The sequence below is a fragment of the Thamnophis elegans genome, chromosome 13, assembly GCF_009769535.1.
Source record: "Thamnophis elegans isolate rThaEle1 chromosome 13, rThaEle1.pri, whole genome shotgun sequence".
NCBI lineage: Eukaryota > Metazoa > Chordata > Lepidosauria > Squamata > Colubridae > Thamnophis > Thamnophis elegans.
In genome coordinates this window covers 46912181-46933923 of record NC_045553.1, presented here as the reverse complement: position 1 = coordinate 46933923, position 21743 = coordinate 46912181, and positions in this window count along the sequence as shown.

The window sequence follows — 21743 nt, the reverse complement described above, 5'->3', positions numbered from 1 at the left end:
ACATGATTGAGGGTGCTGATAGTTCTTTTTGCTATAATTTTGTTGTTTTTATTTTGGGTATTTGAGTCAGTGTTAAGTCCCTGCAGTTTTCTTGGCAAATATTTCCAGAAGTCGCTTGCCATTGACTCCTTCCTAGGGCTGAGAGAGAGGGACTGGCTCAAGGTTATTTCTCTGGCTTTGTGTCTAAGATTAGAATTTATGGTCCCTGGTTTCTAGCTTGGTACTTCCACCACCACACCAAACTAGATCTCATTGAGTCAACTATAATAAATTTATAGACAGCGTTACGGAAAATCATAGTTTAAAACCAACGCGCCTGGGATCCCATCTACGTTATGCCAAAACAGTGGGAACAATGAATCAGTGGAACAACTTGCTTCCAGAAGTTGTAAATGCTCCAACGCTGGATGTTTTTAAGAAGATGTTGGATAACCATTTGTAGAGAGTTTCCTGCCTAAGGACAGGGTCAGACTAGAAGACCTCCAACGTCCCTTCCAACTCGTTCATTCTCAGTGTTCTAGTGTACTTGAGTTCCAAAAGCAAACTAGCCAAGCTCAGTTTTTATTTTAGTGTGATATTGTGAACGTGGCGATTGTATTTAGTCAGCAAACTTATTCATAGGATTGTCAACTGATGAATGCCAGAATTTTAGACTCCCTATAAATTTAAATAGGCATCAAGCTGCAGATTGCTAGGTTATGGATGCAAAAGTGCTTTGCAGATGCTTTTATCAATTAAGACAAGAGGTTTGAAATAAAAAAAATGTAGTAGTAATTTGCCTTGCATTCACGTTGCAATAGGCAATATGAAGCCCTTGTAAACAGACACGACCTACACTTCACTGAAGAGGTTACTCAGCCTGGTAATGAAACATTAGGAAACCAACCCACCAGCTTGGAGAACAAATCTTCACCCACAACTTATACCTGAGCTAAAAATATTTACCACTATTGCAAATATATCAATATATTAGAAGATATGCATGAAATGGGGCACCCTGTTTTGAGCTGGACCATAGTAGCAATAGCAATAGCAGTTAGACTTATATACCGCTTCATAGGGCTTTCAGCCCTCTCTAAGCGGTTTACAGAGTCAGCATATTGCCCCCAACAACAATCCGGGTCCTCATTTCACCCACCTCGGAAGGATGGAAGGCTGAGTCAACCCTGAGCCGGTGAGATTTGAGCAGCCGAACTGAAGAACTGCAGTCAGCTGAAGTAGCCTGCAGTGCTGCATTTAACCACTGCGCCACCTTGGCTCTTAGTATGTGCAGTTTGAATGCATGGGTATTTAACAGATTAACAGAGTTGGGAGGGACCTGGTAGGTCATCTAGACCAACCCCCTGGGGCCCAAGCAGGAGACCCTACACCATTTCTGATAAATGGCAATCCGGTCTCTTCTTGAAAGCCTCCAGGGATGAAGCTCCCACAACTTCTGAAGGCAACTTCTGTTCCACTGGTTGATTTGTTCTCACTGTCAGAAAATGTCTCCTTATTTCCAGATTGAAACTCTCCTTGATCAGCTTCCATCCATTATTCCTTGTCTGGTCTTCGGGTGCTTTGGAAAATAGCTTGACTCCTTCCTCTCTGTGGCAGACCCTCAAATATTAGAAGACTGCTGTCCTGTCTCCCCTGGTCCTTCTCTTCACTAGACTGGCCATGCCCAGTTCCTGCAACCGTTCATCGAAGAGGCGAGGTGGCGCAGTGGTTAGGGTGGAGTACTGCAGGCCACTTCAGCTGAATGTTATCTGCAGTTCAGCAGTTCTAATCTCATCGGCTCAAGGTTGACTCAGCCTTCCATCCTTCCGAGGTGGGTGAAATGAGGACCCAGACTGTGGGGGAGATATGCAGACTCTGTAAACCACTTAGAGAGGGCTGAAAGCCCTATGAAGCGGTATATAAGTCTAACTGCTATTGCTATCGTAGGTTTTAGCCTCTAGTCCCTTAATCATCCTGGTTGCTCTTCTCTGCACTCTTTATAATGCAGTATAATATAATGCAGGGTTTAATGCAGCCGTAATCAATCCAAGGTGCCTTTGCAGTCCATTGGAAAAAGGAAAAAAAAAAACAGATTCATTTAACCAATTAATATGCAGCAAGGGAAAAAAACTATTTTCTCCCCATGTGCTGAATTGCCAACTAGCCTCTTTTAGCTTAGTCTGCACGTTGTCCAGCTCATCAACCATTTCGCTTGCTCCCCTCGCTTTCATTTGTCCGATTTCAGAGATCAAAGATGGATGGCCATTGGATCAGCACATTGGGCAAAAGCATGATTTGTTGACTGCCAATGCTTAAACCATAAGCCTTGCTTTACTAAGCACACTTCAAAGATGTTAAGGCCAAGCCTGGCGATTTGATAGGAGAAGAATAGCAAAAGCACATAGACTTTATACACCACTTCACAGTGCTTTACAGCCCTCTCTAAGCAGTTCACAGAGTCAGCCTCTTGCCCCCAACAATCTGGGTCCTCATTTTACCCATCTTGGAAGGATGGAAGGCTGAGTCAACCTTGAGGTCAGAATTGAACTGCTGGCAATTGGCAGAATTAACCGGCAATACTGGATTCAGGAAGGAAGGAGGGAAGGAGGGAAGGAGGGAAGGAGGGAAGGAGGGAAGGAGGGAAGGAGGGAAGGAGGGAAGGAGGGAAGGAAGATAGCAATAGCCCTTAGACTTATATACTGCTTCACAATGCTCCACAGGCTAAGCGGTTTACAGAGTCAGCCTCTTGCCCCCAACAATCTGGGTCCTCATTTTACCCACCTTGGAAGTATGGAAGGCTGAGTCAACCTTGAGCCTGGTGAGATTCAAACTGCTAGCAGTCTGCAGAGTTAGCCTCTAATACTGCATTCTAACCACTGTGCCACCACGGTCCGTCCGTCCTTCCTTCCTTCCTTCCTTCCTTCCTCCCTTTCTTCCCTCTCTCCCTCCCTTTCCACTTAGCAATAGCATTTACTTATATGCTGCTTTACAGTGCTTTACATCCCTCTCCAAGCGGTTTGCAGAGTCAGCCTCTTGCCCACAACAATCTGGGCCCTCATTTTACCCACCTTGGAAGGCCCCTCCTATAGGAAATAAAAGAGGAGCGAAAGGGGAGTGGGCGTTTGCAGGAAACAATTCATTCGTTCGGTCGTTAGATTCATTTCAGGAGTGTGAAGATCTGTCCGTGAATCCCAGAGACTCTGTGCCCAGCCTTTCCTTGCACAGCACCTCCTTTGGAAAATATTGACATGGCAGCTTTCCAAGCTAGATAAGGTCTGTGGCCATAACTTCACCTTTGAAAGACTGTTTGCCAGGAATGTGAATGAGAGGAAGTCACATTTGTTTAATAAAAGGGGTTTTGTTGGGACCAGGACTCTGCCTCCTGCTTTTTGGGGAAGCCCGGGTCAGAACAGGAATCATCATTTTCAACCTTCCTAGCCAATATCTGACTAGCATACTTAATGCGGGAAGCCAGATTTGCTTAACGACTGCAGGATTGGCTTAAACAGTTGCAGAGATTCACTTAACGACCGTGGCCGGGAAAAAAGGTCGTAAAATTTGGTGCGACTCATTGAAGACCTGCCTTGATTAACAACAGAAATTTTGGTCCCAACTATGATTGTTAAATTGAGGATTTTACCTGTACTGGAGAAAACTGTGGAGTGCTGGATTTCTGCTTGATGATCTAAATGCAAAGAAACGGATAAATGAAAAAAAAATGGGGCAAAAATCCATAGATGGCTAGAAAAGATAATAGGGAAACCTGTAGATTTTAAACCCGAATTGGTTTTTTTTATTAGAGTTGATATCACAAAAAAATGATAAGAAAAGTATGTATTTAGTATTGCATATCTTAACAGCAGCGAGGATTATCTTTGCACAATATTGGAAAGATGAAGAAACACCGCAAGATGAAGAGATAATTAAGAAGATACTAGTCTGTGCCGAAATGGACAGAATGACATTGAAAATCAAACAGAAATAAGATGGAGAATATTATCAAACATGCGACTTATTTTACCAGCGGTTGGGGGAAAAAAGAGGTGGAGATTAAGAACGGAATCTGTATTGTTAAGCAAAATAAATACCCAGACAACACGATGTTTATCAAGCACTAAGAAACATAATTAATGGAAAATTAATAACATTTATTTTTTTAAAAAGAAAAGAAATGGAAATGGTTCAGTTAAAAAGCTAATTGAACTCAGACTAATGACATGTTAAAATGGAGACCAGACCAGTGGCGGGATTCAAACTTTTTAAGACCAGTTCTATGGACATGGTTTGGTGGGGATGGGTCATGTGACTGAGCGGGCGTGGCCAACTCAATGTCACTCACGACTACACCCGCTCAGTCACATGAGCTCCCCACCACCAAGCCACACCCACAGAACCCTGTAGGGGAAAAAAATGAATTTCTACCTATCTACCTATTTTCTGCCCAGGCGTGGCCTAATCTGTCAATGGTCTCCTACTGCATGCTGCCCGCTCTCCTTTCGCCAGTCCCGTTTCTGCTCCTTCGGAGGCCCCAGGCCCAGCCCCACTTCCTCCTCCATAACCGCTGCATCGCCGCCCTATTCTTTGCGCCGGGAAGTCCCTACGAACCGGTGCGAACCGGCTGAATACCATCTCTGGATCAGATGTCCATCAACTCTTTGGCCCATGCTCTGGATATCGACAGAAGGAAGAATATTTCTGAATCTCTCAACTGAAACTTTCCTAGATGTCTCTGCTAAGTGATGAAAAAGGAGACTACCCCAACCCTTCTTCTTAAACCGAAATCTGAGAATGGGCGGCCTCTTTAAAACGTCCTTAAAGGTGCGGGGGGGGGGGGAGAAAATCGAACTGGTGAAATGAGGGATTTGCTAAAGTTTTTTATAGAAAGAATCCAGAAGTTGCAGGTGTGTTTACTGGCTGCTGTCTTGGCCTGTCGGCGGAGTCTGGAAATATTTACTTCCCAAAACCCTCTTCTCTGCCTCCTACACTCTCTCCTAAAATCCGGTCTTCCCATACAGCTGGAATAAAATCTGGTGGCATGCAGAGTCCTCCCTGTGGGCATGCCAACCCTCACCCCAGCCCAGCTATACCACACATGCCTGTGCGCCCCCCACCGGCCAGCTGGTTTGCGGGTCTCTGCCGCACATGTGAAGGGGGGCAGGGCGCACGTGGGGATGTACATGTGCATGCACGGGGGAAAGGGTGCCCACACGTGGCGTGCTCGCATTGCTTTTTGGGGCCTCACGCAGCACCCCTGCTCCCTGTTTTTGCTTCCAGGTCAGTGCAGGAGACTTTCCAGAACCAAAATGGGGCACAGGAACAGCGTATGAGGCCCCCACTGTGCCCCGTTTTGGATCTGGAAAGCCTCCTTCACCAACCCGGAAGCAAAAAATGGGTGAGGGGGGAGTAGGGGTGTGTGTGGGCGTCATGCATGCATGTGCAGTGGGAACACAGGGGGGGGTCACACATACATGCGTGGGGAGGCAGGGCGCAGCGTCTGTGTGTGTGTGTCATGCACGCATTGGATGCGACAATAAAAAGGTTAGCCATCCCTGCTTTAGTGTGTTTGCTTGATATTCTGCTACAAAGCTGGATCTGCCCTTTGGCTGGGTGTCAGTTTTCCATCTCACCTGTTTTATAGACTGGAGATATTTTGTATTAATGCATTATTAACCCCCACGAGTCCTTCCCACGTTCTGTAGGCTGCATCTGTTATGCTCTCTGGTTCCAGGCCTGGAGGTAATCCCTGCCTCTCTGCTTCCTGAGCTCCGAATTAAATGATTCAACAGGAGATGATTTTTGTATTCTTTCTGCAAGGTCTGTTGCTCAAGTTCCTAGTCCTTAAAGGGATGTGCCCAACCTTCATCTCATGTTCTATTATGTGTGTGTGTGTTGTTTTTTTTTAAACGAAGAAGTTAATGGTTCTTTCTTGTGCTATGCCAACAGCCAGGCAAATAAACTTGTTTAAAGAGATTAAAGAGATTAACAGAGTTGGAAGGGACCTTGGAGATCTTCTAGTCCAATCCCCTGCTTAGGCAGGAAACCCTACACCACTTCAGACAAATGGTTGTCCAACATCTTCTTAAAAACGTCCAGTGTTGGAGCATTCACAACTTCTAGACGCAAGTTGTCCCATTGATTAATTGTTCTCACTATCAGGAAAATTCTCCTTAGTTCTAAGTTGCTTCTCTCCTTGATTAGTTTCCACCCGTTGCTTCTTGTTCTACCCTCAGGCGCTTTGGAGAACAGCTTGACTCCCTCTTCTTTGTGGCAACCCCTGAGATATTGGAACACTGCTATCATGTCTCCCCTAGTCCTTCTTTCTATTAAACTAGACATACCCAGTTCTGCAACCGTTCTTCATATGTTTTAGCCTCCAGTCCCCTAATCCTCTTTCTTGCTCTTCTCTGCTCTCTTTCTAGAGTCTCCACATCTTTTTTACATCATGGAGACCAAAACTGGATGCAAAATTCCAAGTGTGGCCTTACCAAGGCATTATATAGTGGTATTAACAACTCACATGATCTTGATTCTATCCCTCTATTTATGCAGCTTAGAACTATGTTGGCATTTATAAAGTATTAAAGCGGTAAGAAGACAAGACAAATGGAGAAAAAGCATCAATTAACAATGGTGGCCAGAAAAGCAAGGACCACAATTTTGTATGTCCCTCGACCCCCCAAAGGGGTAGAAGAAGTAAAGAAAACTGTGGATACGTTGCAATGGTCGTTGAGTCTGAGGAACAGCCATAATTCAGTTTTTTTTCAGGGCCATTGCAAGTTAGTACAGTTACTAAATGAAGGTTGTAAGTTGAGGAGTACTTGTAGCATATAATGGAGGTAAAGATGCTTTGATTAAATAAATACACAAAGAAATTAGGGGGAGGTGGTGGAGGGGAACTGGAGATTGGTTTGCTACGAAGTAGGGTGACTGGAGAGATTAAGCCTCCATTTTGGAGACCCAGATGTGTTTCTTATAAAATTATCTGTGAAACTCTGGCAAAATTCATGATCCATGTTCAGAAATGCTGGATTTGTGGCCCCATCCTTCAGCTGTTATATGGCACTAAGCTTTAAGATTAGGAGCAGAATAAAATAAATGGTAAATAAGACCCTGGCTTTTGTGATTTCTCTCTGAAGAATGAGGGTTTAAGGGTAATATTTTCTCCCACCCTGACAATTTCTGAAAAGGGACGCAAAGTGTAATTCAGGAGGGGAGGAAGTTTAGAGAAATGATCAGGGATTATTTTTTTCTGTAGCTTTCACGACAAACTGTGGGCAGCACACAGAAATGTTTCAGGCAATTAAACAGGTAGGGAACTCAGGGGGGAAAAAATACTTAATATATGATTCCACTGACTAAAAACAACTCTTCAGATCAGCCCTATATATATTTATACATACATACACACTACTGATTTACACCCACTGCTGCAGAGATAATTACATTTTTACCCTGATAAATCTAACGAAGCCAGGAAAGACTTTGAAAAATTAGTGTTTTTTTTTTTCCTGGGAAACTCATGAAATTCCTAGTAGCCGGTTTATTGATTGCTCTGCGGAAATCAAAGAGAGGCGGAGGATGCCTTGTGAAGGACCATCTCAGATGGCTTGATAGGCATAAAAAGTTCAAAAGAGGGCAACTAAGACTTACCATATTTTTCAGAGTATAAAAATGGACTGGAGCATAAAACACACCAAGATTTTGAAGAGGCAAATTTAAAAAAAAAAGTTTTTGCACTCTGCAGACCTCCTAAAAATGGGCCATTTTTCATGAAAACGGGCCCATTTCTTGTCAAAAAAAGGGCATGCGTAGCCTTTAGGAGGCTTGTGAAGTGCTCCTGGGGGGCTGGGGGGGATGAGCAAAAAATGGTGCTTTTTTTTAAAAACGGGCCCTTTTTTTTGTCAAAAAAGGGGCATGAATAGCCTTTAGGAGGCTTGTAGAGTGCTCCTGGGGGCTGGGAAGGGCAAAACCAGCAAAAACCGGCCTGTTTTTTACTCATTTTTACCCTCCCCAGCCCCCAGGAGCACTCTATAAGCCTCCTAAAGGCTATGCACAGCCGTTTTGGTGAAGGGGTGGGGTTTCGGGAGGCAAAAATGCTGTATTCAGTGTATGACGCACCCAGATTTTCAGCCCCTTTTCTGAGGGAAAACGGTGTGTCTTATACTTCGAAAAAATATGGTACAACTCAGCTTGGAAGACTGAAAGTTTAGCATGCTTGGGACAAACGGTTTCAGGAACTGATGGAGTTGGCTGAAATGGCAAAATGGACTATTTTGATCAAAGAAAAGAATAGAAGTACTTTCGTTTCCACACGGAGACCGCTTTTGAACTTGGTGCTTGAAATGGACAAGGATCATCCTCATTTAACGGCCCCATAATCCCTTGCGGGGTGGAGTCTGGGCTACTGAATGGAGCTAGCGGAACATTTAATGGCCGGATGCCCAACCTGTTGCCAGAGTGGAGTTTTGTTCAGAAGATCTATTCTCAGTCTGCCCAGGGAGAGAAATATCTGCCTCTACCTAGGATCAAACTCAGAGCCTCCTGATTATGAGGCAAGAGCTCCACCTCTAGGCCATTGCACCACTTGTTGAAGTGGAAAAGAATGAAACGTTGGTTTGGGGTTTTACCGAGTAGATTGATATATCTTTAGATCTATTTGTTCATATCAGTGGTGAAATCTAATTTTTTTTTGCCACCATTCTGTGGGCGTGGCTTGGTTGGGGGTGTCATGTGACTGGGTGGGTGTGGCCACCATTTTTTCACTTTTAAAAGCAAATTTTTCCTGCCAGTTCGGGCAAAGAAGCAGGGAAAAATGCTTTAAAAAGTGTCTCTGGGTGTGGGGGGAGCTACCCAATGATCACGCAGCTCACAGCTGATCCACGCAATCGTCAAAATCTCTTTTTTCCCCACTTTTTAAAGCATTTTTCCCCCTGCCTATTCGCCCAAACCGGCAGGAAAAATGCTTTAAAAAATGGGAAAAAAAAGAGCTTCTGACGACCTTCAGAAGCTTTCTTTTTATTACCAGTTCACAGAACCAAGGACAATTGTCTCTACCGGTTTGGCTGAATCCAGCCAAACCAGGAGGATTTCACCTCTGGGTCGTATTATTATGAAGAAGTCAAAAGTTGTGATTTGATGCTAATGCCTTATTTTACTGCAACAGAGAGACTCAGAAGTCAATGCTTCTTTTTCTTTCTTTTTCTTATTCTTCCTCACTTCTCTTCTCCCTCTTTCTCCTCGCTACTTTTCTATTTACTTTTGTATTTTGTGTGTATATGTGTGTGTGTGCGTGTGTGTGTGCGCATTTTTTTGCTGATAAATAAATGAAGGGAGTCTAGTATAGATCTATTTCAAGCTATTTAGCTCTCATCAGCTAGCCATACACTTACTGGGATTCGAACCTGGGCTGTTTTTACATATTAGGCAGTTGCATTAGCCTCTAAGCCACAAGCTCTCCTCTCTTACCTCTTATGTGTGTGTGTGCGTGTGTGTGTATTGCCAAGGAAATGATTAAGTGTTATGTCAAAGCACCCAGTATGCCCAAATATGGGAGGGAGCATATAGCTTCCCTTTTGCCTTTCAGCTCCACCCTAGGAGCCTTCCAGTATAGTATAGATCTTCTACTATAGATCTATACTAGTCTCTCTTTATTTATTTATCAGCACAAATGCAACACAGAAATGGTTTGTCTGCCTGGAAGGCTCCTAGGGTGGAGCTGAAAGGCAAAAGGGAAGCAGTATGCTCCCTCCCATATTTGGGCATACCAGGTGCTTTGATCTCTCTCTCTCTCTCTCTCTCTCACACACACACACACACACACACACACAGAGAGAGAGAGAGAGAGAGAGAGAGAGAGACAGACAGACAGACAGACAGACAGACAGACAGACAGACACAGAGTTTAGCATGCTTCTGAGCAAAACAAGATAGCTGAACTGTCTCAGTCCTATGGCGCCATTGATGGATTTCTCTTTCTACGGAGGCTCAACCCAACTCTAGCATCATTTTGGCACGAAGCGAAGACCTTTCTATCTGCCCAGACTTTTAAACTGAGTTTTAATTCTATTTCAATGGCATTTAACTCCCACGGTTTTGAGTGTTTTTGTACGACAGCCTGCAGCTGCCTCGTTTCTAGGGCAGTTTTATTTTGCATTTTTATGGCGATGTTTCCATTTAAATGGTATTTTTAGCATGCTTGATTGTAAACGTTCTGGAGAGCTTTGGCTATGGGGCAGTTTAAAAAAAAATTAAATAAAAAGAAATCAATATATCCGCCGATGAATATGTTCACACTTGCAAAGAACTGAAAGCATTTAATCGGGGAAGAAATACAGGGAGTCCTCAACAGTTGTTAAGGGAATCACTACAGTTGTTAAGTGAATCATGCAGTCATTAAACAAATCTAGCTTCCTCATTGATGGAAGCCAGCTGGGAAATTGCAAATGGCAATCACATAATTTCAGGATGCTGCAACCGTTGTAATCACAGGCCAGCTGCCAAGTACCCAAATTTTGATTATCTGATATTCCACGTGACAATTAAAAAAAAAAAAAACCAGAAGAAGGAGGTCAACCTATTCTCCAAAGCACCCGAAGGCAGGACAAGAAGCAATGGATGGAAACTAATCAAGGAGAGAAGCAACCTAAAACAAAGGAGGAATCTCCTGACAGTGAGACCGACTTGCCTCCAGAAGTTGCGAATGCTCTAACACTGGAAGTTTTTAATAGCAATAGCAATAGCAGTTAGACTTATATACCGCTTCATAGGGCTTTCAGCCCTCTCTAAGCGGTTTACAGAGTCAGCATATTGCCCCCAACAACAATCCGGGTCCTCATTTTACCCACCTCGGAAGGATGGAAGGCTGAGTCAACCCTGAGCCGGTGAGATTTGAACAGCCGAACTGCAGAATTGCAGTCAGCTGAAGTAGCCTGCAGTGCTGCACTCTAACCACTGTGCCACCTCGGCCCTTTAAGAAGAGATTGGACAACCATTTGTCTGAAGTGATGTAGGGTTTACTGCCTAAGCAGGGGGTTGGACTAGAAGACCTCCAAGGTCCCTTCCAACTCTGTTATTCTGTTATTCTGTTATTCTGTTATTCTGTTATCCTGTTCTTCTGTTGTTCTTCTGTTCTTCTGTTCTTCTGTTCTTCTGTTCTTCTGTTATTCTGTTATTCTGTTATTCTGTTATTCTGTTATTCTGTTATTCTGTTATTCATTAGTGCCGTGATGGCTAACCTTTTTCTAAAGGTGTGCCAAAATTGCACACACGCGCTAATGCAGGTATGCGTGCCCACCCACCTGCGCATGAGCGTGTGGCCATCCCCACACCTGCACATCCACGCATGACCACCATCGCCTATGTGCATGCACCCCCTTCATTGGGCCTGCTTTTCACCCTCCCCAAGCTCCGGAGGCTTTCCTGAAGCCTGGGGAGGGCGAAAACATCTCTCCAAAAGGCCAAAAAAATCACCTGGTATTTGCGCCAGAGCTGAGGGCTGCCGTGCCAGCAAGTATGGCTCCGTGTGCCACCTGTGGAACGTGTGCCATAGGTTCGCCATCACGGAATTAGTGTGTTTGGGAAGGCTCAGGGAAGTGGGTTTGCATCCAAAAACTTTGGTGAGGGGGTGTGGAGAAACTGCTACATGCAACCCCTTCTTTGTCCAGGAGTTTCCTGCCTTCCTCTCCAAAGAAAGGGGGTGAGAAGGGGCCAGAGATGGAGGTCAGAAGCTCCCTCGAACAATCGCCCCATTTTTATTTATTAAGATAGAGGTGGCCGCCTGCCTGCCTTCTATCAAAAGTGGAAAGTGCCCGAGATTACCTCTGGAATTGGCAGCTGCTCGGGACTCTCCCCAGCCACCGCAAGGGAGGGAAGTGGATTGCTAATCCATCAAAGTCACTTGGCAAAGAAGACCAGGTGAGTCAGAATTTCCCAAGCTTCCAGAAGAAATGAGAGATGGATGATTTCATATAAAACTCTTTATCCATTAGGAAATTGAGTTACACGAAGCGCGGCGGGGAAAAAAAGAATGGTGGGAATCAGAATACCAGCCACAACTCGCCCTGCATTCATATTTTTTTTTGACCCTAGTTTGTTGAACAAGCCGCATGGGACTGATTAACCCAGCACCCCTGAATACTTACCATGATTTCCAATCTTTCATAGCTGGATCCCCTCGCTGGGTTAACCCAAAAATCAAATAAACCACCTGATGTCCTCCGTAGAAATGTAAAATCATTCCTTGTTCTGAAAAAGTTCAAAGGGCCAAAACCTTCTGGATTTGGTAAGTTTATTTCTACATAGGCAGGTCACCCAAGTTTTATTCTCTACTTAGCAATAGCAATTAGCACTCAGACTAATACACCGCTTTATAGTGCTTCACAGCCCTCTCTAAGAGGTTTACAGAGTCAGCCTCTTGCCCCCAACAATCTGGGTCCTCATTTTACCGACCTGGGAAGGAGGGAAGGGTGAGTCAACCTTCAGGTGGTCAGGATTGAACTCTTGGCAGTGAGCAGAATTAGCCTTGTAATACTGCATTCTAAGAGGAAGGAAGGAAGGAAGGAAGGAGGGAGGGAGGGAGGGAGGAAGGAAGGAAGGAAGGAAAATAGAAATAGCACTTAGGTTTATATACCACTTCACAATGCTTTACAGCCCTCTCTAAGCAGTTTACAGAGTCCGCCTATTGCCCCCAACAATCTGGCTCCTCATTTTACCCACCTCAGAAGGAGGAAAGGCTGAGTCAACCTTGAACCTGGTGAGATTTGAACTGCTGAATTGCAGGCAGCCGGCAGGCAGCCGAAGTAGCCTGCAGTACTGCACTCTTACCATTGCGCCACCACGGCTCTTATTTGCCATCACCTTGGGTGTACAACAGAAGTGGGTTGCGTTTGCTCGTGCATGCGTGTGATGCTACTTCAGCTGGCTGCAGTTCTGCAGTTCGGTGGTTCAAATCTCACCGGCTCAGGGTTGACTCAGCCTTCCATCCTTCCGAGGTGGGTAAAATGAGGACCCGGATTGTTGTTGGGGGCGATATGCTGACTCTGTAAACCGCTTAGAGAGGGCTGAAAGCCCTATGAAGCGGTATATAAGTCTAACTGCTATTGCTATTGCTATAATTGTTGTAAGTTATAGGCTACCTGGGTCTTCTTCCAACTTCCAGCAGTGCTTGTTTTTATTGGAGATGGACTTTTCCCACCCGAAGGGCCAACCTTGGATGAATATTTGACCTCCAAATTGAGAGAGCTTCAAATAACAATGAGAAAGGGTTAATTAACTTCATCTTGAAATTGGCAACTTGCTGTCAAGACTTCAGAAATCCAATATGATAGGAGGACACATCTGTCACTTAAAAGTTAATAAAACAATCATGATAAAAAAGAAAACTCAGCTCTCCAAGACAAAATGTGGTGGTGCATCGTCCATGAAATCATCTATTCATCACAGTCAAGGCTTCCTTCGCCCCCAGATCAATCCCAAAAGGTAATTCATGAGAGAAAACTTGGCTCTACCTAGGAACTTGGTCTCCTTGTCACTTCAAGTTCATGCTCCTCCTTCTAAACAGATGAATGGATGCCACCAGGATACGGCCTAAGATGCAGAAGGTAGTAGGGACCTACTGTTGTGGCCCACCAGCAGAACTGGCAGCAGATTCAGACACTGAGGAGGTTGGGGAGGAATATGGGAGTCTGGGGAAGGCTCGGATGAGGGCTTTGCATCAAAGGCAGAGATAGCAATAGCAGTAGACTTATATACCGCTTCATAGAGCCTTCAGCCCTCTCTAAGCGGTTTACAGAGTCAGCATATCGCCCCCACTGTCTGGGTCCTCATTTCACCCACCTCGGAAGGATGGAAGGCTGAGTCAACCTTGAGCCGGTGAGATTTGAACCGCCGAACTGCAGATAGCATTCAGCTGAAGTGGCCTGCAGTACTGCACCCCAACCACTGCGCCACCTCGGCTCTTGGGGCCAGGGCCATCCAACAATTGTCAGCTGCCTTCAGAGTCAGACAGCAGTGAGGCAGACAAACAGCTGGAGCTTGTGTCCTGTCCTGTCCTATCCTATCCATTATTCTGTCCTGTCCTGTCCTGTCCTATCCTATCCATTATTCTATTCTATTCTGTCCTTTCCTGTCCTTTCCTGTCCTGTCCTGTTGTCTCATGTCCTGTCGTACCCTATCCATTATTCTATTCTGTCCTGTCCTGTCCTGTCCTGTCCATTATTCTATTCTATTCTGTCCTGTCCTGTCCTGTTGTCTTGTGTCCTGTCCTATCCTATCCATTATTCTTTTCTGTTCTTTTCTTTTCTGTTCTATTCTGTCAGGTCCCATCCAGTCCCGTCCCATCCTGTCCTGTCCTGTTGTCTCATGTCCTGTCCCATGCTATCCATTATTCTGTTCTCTTCTATTCTGTCCCATCCCGTCCCATCCCATCCTGTCCCCATTCCCATTCCCATTCCCAATCCTATCCTATCCTATCCTATCCTATCCTATCCTATCCTATCCTATCCTATCCTATCCTATCCTATCCTATCTTTAACTATGGATTCTTTTTTCCCTCCTCCCCATGCTTCAAACTTCCTGAAGAAACCATTTTGGGAGGGAAGATCTGTTAGCAACGGAGGTTTCAACTCTTCTCTTGAGTGACAGTAAAAGTGGGACTCATTTCATTTCACTCAAGGCATTCATTCAAAGAACCCTTTTCACCATGTAAAATTCATTGCTGGCTCCTCATTAATCCTACCCAACACATAACACTTGCTCGAGGTCTAATCCTCTCCTATTGTATTTCCCTATTGCTAATTCTCTTCATCTGCTTAATAATTTGTCTCTTTTTAAATAGATTTTCTGAAGTTGAGCATGTCCCTTAGAGTCTTCTCTGGTGGCCTTGTTTCTTGCAATTTTTCATTCAATGGAAAGGTTGAAAGCAAGTCAAAAATCACACTATTTCTGGCTCCTTTCCCCCCTCCCAAAATATCAGAGGGCGGGATGGGCGTGGGGGGACAGAATTAGACCCCTTTGTGACAATGTCATCCTCCTTGCTAAATTATGCTTCATTTAGTTGCTACACATTGAGGCATAAACTACGCATGACACTCCCCCCCCCCCATGGGTTAATTCACATTTGTTAAGCCAAAAGCAAGCAGAACTGTATTATGTATGGCTTAGGGCAGGGATGGCTAACTTTTTTCTTCCAGTCACCTCATTGCAGCTGTAGGGCAAGGTGGCCTTGACTCTCTGAGAAAAGAATGTTATTTTGACCATCTATCTCTCTATCTTTCTATCACACTCCATATAATCCCCTCTCCCATTTTCCCACAGTAGAAAAAGTGGCAGACTGAAAAGCCCAAATGTAAAAGATGACTATGTTGTTGTTGTTAGTTGCGAAGTCATGTCCGACTCATCGCAACCCCATGGACAATGTTCCTCCAGGCCTCCCTGTCCTCTACCATCCCCTGGAATCCATTGAAGCTCGCCCTGACTGCTTTGGTGACTCCATCCAGCCACCTCATTCTCTGTCGTCCCCTTCTTCTTTTGCCCTCAATCTTTCCCAGCATGAGGCTCTTCTCGAGAGAGTCCTTCCTTCTCATTAGGTGGCCAAAGTCTTTGAGTTTCCTCTTCAGGATCTGGCCTTCGAAAGCGCAGTCGGGGTTGATCTCCTCTAGGACTGACCGGTTGGATGGCCTTGCAGTCCAAGGGACTCGCAGGAGTCTTCTCCAGCACCAGAGTTCAAAGGCCTCCATTCTTTGGCGCTCAGCCTTCCTTATGGCCCAACCTTCACAGCCATCCATTGCAACTGGGGAAACAACAGCCTTGACTAGACACACTTGTGTTAGCAGGATGATGTCTCTGCTTTTTAGTAGGCTGTCTAGATTTGCCATCGCTTTCCTCTCCAGGAGCAATGATCCCTAGGTCTGACAATACCTACATGTAGTATATTATGTGACACAGAGAAACAACACAATCGAGTTCAGACATTAACATGTACATGGTGAGAAATGAATGAATCTTGTGAGTTTACCGAGGTGGCGCAGTGGTTAGGGTGCAGTACTGCAGGCCACTTCAGCTGACTGTTATCTGCAGTTCAGCGGTTCAAATCTCACCGGCTCAGGGTTGACTCAGCCTTCCATCCTTCCGAGGTGGGTAAAATGAGGACCCGGATTGTTGAGGGCGATATGCTGACTCTGTAAACCGCTTAGAGAGGGCTGAAAGCCCTATGAAGCGGTATATAAGTCTAACTGCTATTGCTATTGCTACCAGATGAATTTCCTTGAGTGACCCATGGATACCTAGCTGAGGAATCTTCAACCTTTCTTGGTTTCAAAACACAGGCTTTCTTAATATGTTGGTTGGCTAACCAAGGACTTTGTGAGTAGATCATAAGCAGAAGTTCCTTCGGAAGATGGAAATGTGGGCAGAGGGGCTAAGCAAACTTTCTCTCACATTGAAACCGCTGATATCACACCAGCCCATGATGTGTTCACCAGGCGCATGAAAGGTCTCATGAATATTGACCATACAAATTGGTCCCCGGGTTCTGGGTGACATTAAAGGATGGCTTCCCAAGGAATTCGTGTCAGGTAAGACAAAACGCATCAGCCTCTGAACAAATTAAAATTGATCTCCACTTGCGTGCTTTATCTGCAGTGAACTGTGTCTCAGATGTGGAATCGGGGGGACCATGAGGAGAAGGAATCTAATTAAGAAGCTTTGCAAAGGGATTGGTTTGTGGCCTCGGTCTGTTCTTCTGAAGAGGTCCCATCTATCATCTCAGATCAGATAGGACCCAGCAAGTTGGAAGGAACACCACAGTTTGCCTGCTTCCCTTTGCAACAACTTGACTCTCTTTTCAGTGTAATTAGAATAATGACTTCACTCTGGCGCTGTGGATCAAAGTTGTTCAAGGACTTTGGGGAAAGTTATCTGTTTAGAGCAGTGTTTCTCAACCTTGGCAACTTGAAGATGTCCGGACTTCAACTCCCAGAATTCCCCAGCCAGCGAATGCTAATTAGTAATTACTATTTCTCTCTTACTCTTCTACCTTGTGGTTAGATAACTTTCTGATAGCTGGTGGTATGAGGCTTTGTTGGGTGGAATGAGGATGCATAATGAGCATCTCACATTAATGGACAAGGCTTACGTTCCTTCCTTCCTTTCTTCGTTCCTTCGTTCGTTCGTTCGTTCCTTCCTTCCTTCCTTCCTTCATTTCCTCCCTATTTTTCCTCCATCTCTCTTCATTTCCTTCCCTCACTCCTCCTGTCTCTCTTTATTTCCTTCCCTTTTCCTTCCTTCCTTCCTTCCTTCCTTCCTTCCTTCCTTCCTTCCTTCCTTCCTTCCTTCCTTCCTACCTTCCTTCCTTCCTTCCTTCCTTCCTGTTCAGGAGCTGCATAATGGCCATCTCCGCAACACCTCCTAGGTCCCAATTCCTCCTCCCGTTTACAATTCGGCGTTAGCCAACTGTGCAATTCCCATGATCTTCAACACGTATGACCGTAAGGAACAGACACTTTCTCAGCATGGATGCTCAACTGGACACCTGTAGATTCCCCTTTCAGCTTTTTCACTCTCACTTTCGCTGGTCAATCTCCAATGTCCCCTGACCATTGGGGAAAGAGAAAAAAAGACATTTTTTTTTCCAGTTACTGGACATCAGCAGGTCATTTTATTAACTCTGAATAAATAACCAGCCATTACAGGATAATGTGTTTATCAGCCTTCTCGGCCGTGTTTGATGTCTCGTCCTCTTCCCGCCCCTGCCTGATCTTGACAGACACTTTTCATTCCGAAAAGTAAACTCTCTGTCAGAAAGGTTTCATTTGCTCCCCACATTTGCTTTGATCTCCTTGCTTAATGTTTAATTCCTTCTTGTCACATTATAGGTTTGCTAATCCTGTTTTACATCCAGCTATCTAGCTCCAATTTTTTTGTATAAATTTGCGGTCTGACATGATATTTACACAGCATTAAGGCTGTGCTCGAATATTTACCAGAGATAGAGAGAGACAGGAGAAAATCAACCCCACAGATTTTAAAAAAAATGAAACCAATTGCTATTTTTGAGGGAGGAAGGTTGGCAAGGTTTTACAGGAACATCCACAGGGACTGTCAGAGGGCAAGGCAACAAAATGTGGCTTTGACCTCCTGGCTTCATTTTTTCCCCACACAGTCTTAAAATACCCTTTAAACGACATCAACGAAAAGGAGGGTATTTTATTATTTCCTTCGTGAGCAATCATGAGATGCTCTAAAAGATTGCAGGTATATTTGTATCACAGCATCTTTTAGAAGACTAGGAGGACATCGTTGTCAAACAGCCCGTATGAAGAAGAAATTTGAGTGTGGTACCTCAAATAAAAGTGACCCACAATTAGGTGGTACTTCACACACTCCCCACACTGTATTTTATAGATCACTAGCCAATAACCCTGCATTGCCTATTTATTATAGGTATTTATTTATAAGGGAGAAATGTCTGAACCAAATGTAATTTCTAATGTTGAGTTTTCCCTTTACCAGAGGGAGCCCCCTTGTGAAGTACTGTGAAGCCATTACCAGAGCAACTACACTGCGCTGCACAGTAGAAGCCATTTGCGGCAGTACGGTAGAAGCCACTTTAAGGCACAACAGGCTGTATCTTAACAGAACACACACCCCGAGGGGTTTTAGGGATGTCTTACCCTCACAGTGTTTCCAGAAAGTAATTCATCTGTGTACCAAACTTGGTTGAAATTTTGAAATTACTCGAGGGGCGTTCCAGAGTTATAAGAGGGAGAGAGAAAGAACGAGAGAGAGAGAGGGAGAGGGAGATATCTTGGAATTTTCATGAAAGGATTTCTGGGAGTAGATAGTGCTAGAGTTCAGAGGTCTGCCAATTATTGATAAATATTATTGATAGAAAATATCTGTGGGCCTACTACCCTTCCAGTCTCTGGGTGGACTGAACCCTAAAATTAGGATGCTACTGAGATGATGATGACACCCAGTTAGAGACAAATAAAACAATCACCAATATCTCTTCTTAAAAGGGGAGAAAATGAGAGGTCACACGGACTCCTGATGCAATTTATTTTGTATTTGTGGCTTCAATTTAGGTCAAACAAACTCGCTGTCTACATATTGTGTCGCATTTAGCCCCAATGTTGCAAATCTCGGTCTGCTGAACAAGCAATAATCACCGAATTCGAAACACACTAGAGGTTAATGAAGCCAGCCAAATATTAATCTAACAGCTCTCTGTCCTACAATACAGGGCTAAAGCAATTATAGCTGTGTCCTGTAGAGCACTTAGGGGCAATGTGGGACTTCTTGGTTGCCTTTCTTAATTCTGCTGTCTAGGAAACAATAAATTGAATGGTGCCTCCACATGAATTTTAAGAAGACTGTCAGCATTCCAAATACCATGTAGAATCAAATCAGAATCGAAGGCAAAACTATGCTTAAAGTTCCAAATTAATAAAGCAGGCATAGCTGTGGGGATCCCAACTCTGGAAGTTACATCAGAATCCCACCCAGTTAAAAGTTCATGATCTTGTCCCCACACCCACAGTCCATCACATGGTCCAATCTCCTTCTTCCACGCTGGCGTCCATGCCCAGCTTCTCCCGGTCAGGTGTACTGGTTGCGGAGACAAAGGATGACCTTGGCTTCTAGCAAAGAATGAAAAACAATACATTCCAAAGTCCTACTCCTTCTAATCCCCCCTCCCATTGACTATACTTAAAGAAACAGCATAATGAAATAAGGGAAAGTGTGGCAGGCCAAAATTCTAAAAGGACTATAAATGCAGGCCTGACAAAGACTTTGTCCTTCTCCAAGTACCAGGAAGAACTGACACCAACTGCACAGGAGTGCAGAGTCCTTGGTGCTCTCTGAGCTTGGTGGTTTTCTTGCAGATGTTTCATGGCCCATCTAGGTAACATCATCAGTGCTAGAAGGAAGAGGGGGGAGGAGTGTGGAGTTCTTGGTGGTCTCTGAGCTTGGTTGTTTTCCTGCAGACATTTCATTGCCCAACGTGGAAGAGGGGTTTGTGGAGAGGAGGAGGAGAAGAAGAGGATGGTGGTCTCCTTGGTGTTTTGTGAGCTTCCTTGCAGATGTTTCAGGACCCAACTAGGGAACATCATCAGTGCTGGAAGGAGGTGGAGTTTGCAGAGAATAGGCAAAGGGGATTGGGAGCAGGGTGTGTGTGTGTCTGTCTGTCTGTCAGTCTGCCTGTGTGCGTGTGTGTGTGTGTGTGTGTGTGTGTCCGTGTGTCCTTAGAGCTTGGTGGTTTTCTTGCAGACGTTTCATGACCCAACTAGATAACATCATCAGTGCTAGAAGAGAGTGGGGTTTGCCCTGATGATGTTACCTAGTTGTCTGCAAGAAAACCACCAAGATCAGAGAGCATCAAGGACTCTGCACTCCTGTACAATTGGTGTCAGTTCTTCCTGATACTTGTAGAGCAGTGGTGGGATTCAAACTTTCTTACTACCAGTTCTGTGGGCATGGTTTGGTGGGTGTGGCAGGGGAAGGTTACTGCAAAATCTCCATTCCCTCCTGATCAGCTGGGACTCAAGAGGGAGATAATAGATGGGGGTGGGGCCAGTCAGAGGTGGTATTTACTGGTTCTCTGAACTACTCAAAATTTCCACTACCTGTTCTCCAGAACTGGTCAGAACCCGCTGAATACCACCCATTCCAATCCCTGCTGCCTGAAATGGGCAGAAAATGGCATGCAAAGAAGCCAAAAATGGGGCACGTGTAGGCTGAAAATGGGTTGCAGAGAGGCGGCAATAGGCTATGGCAATCCCTGCAGCCTGAAACAGCTGATCGTTGGAGGCCAATCTAACTGACAATCAGCTGCTTGTGCTAATCAGGCTGTGCTGAAATTGAAACTGAAACAGGCTGCTTGCTGCAAGGAGGCAAATTGCTGGGAGGCAGAGGAAGATTTTTTTTCCCCTTGTGCTAATCAGGCTAAACTGAAACTGAAACAGGCTGTTTGCTGTTTGCTGCAAGGAGACAAATTGCTGGGAGGCAGAAGCAGATTTTTTTTTCTTGTCTTCCTCCCCAAAATCTAGGCGCATCTTATACTTCGGAGCATCTTATACTCCAAAAAATACGGTATATGGTGCCTGTTGTATGTTGCTTTTTAGATTTCCAATTAAGTGCCAGACTAAGACCAAGAACCACGTAGACTAAATCATTCAGTTCTTTATTTGCTTACACCAAGGAGACCTTTGTATGAAGTAGCACAGTACTGATGAAACACTTTTCGCGTATTTGCCTTATCTGTTATTGCAACATTTCCTTCTTGTAACTTTAATATCACTTTCTTTTTTTCACCCCTTTTCACAGCTTGTATGCCAACCAATTCCCTGGTTTATTTGCAAATTCATAATGTCTTTGTTTGGCTTAGTTCATCTTTATTTCCATCTTTCTTGCAGTTAACAAAAATCGTTTCCTCTCTAAAAGCTTAGCAGATAATAGTTGACATCCCTAAGGATTTAAAAAAAAAAAATCTTCTTCCATTTTATTTATTTCATCCCAAATCATTTATCTTGCTTTTTCTTTTAACATTCCCTATTACGTTGTAGAAATATCCTTTCACAAAAGCCGTGCTTGTACGCCAGACCTTCCTTACTTCTGTGCCTTTATTAAGATTATTCTTAAGAAAAAAAATCCTTTAACTTATTTTCACACTTCTCTACTACCATTTCTTTTGTAACATCTCATTTAATCTTCGACGAAAAGGTCCATTTTTTCCCCCTCGTAAAAGTTAAAGCCACTGGATTGTG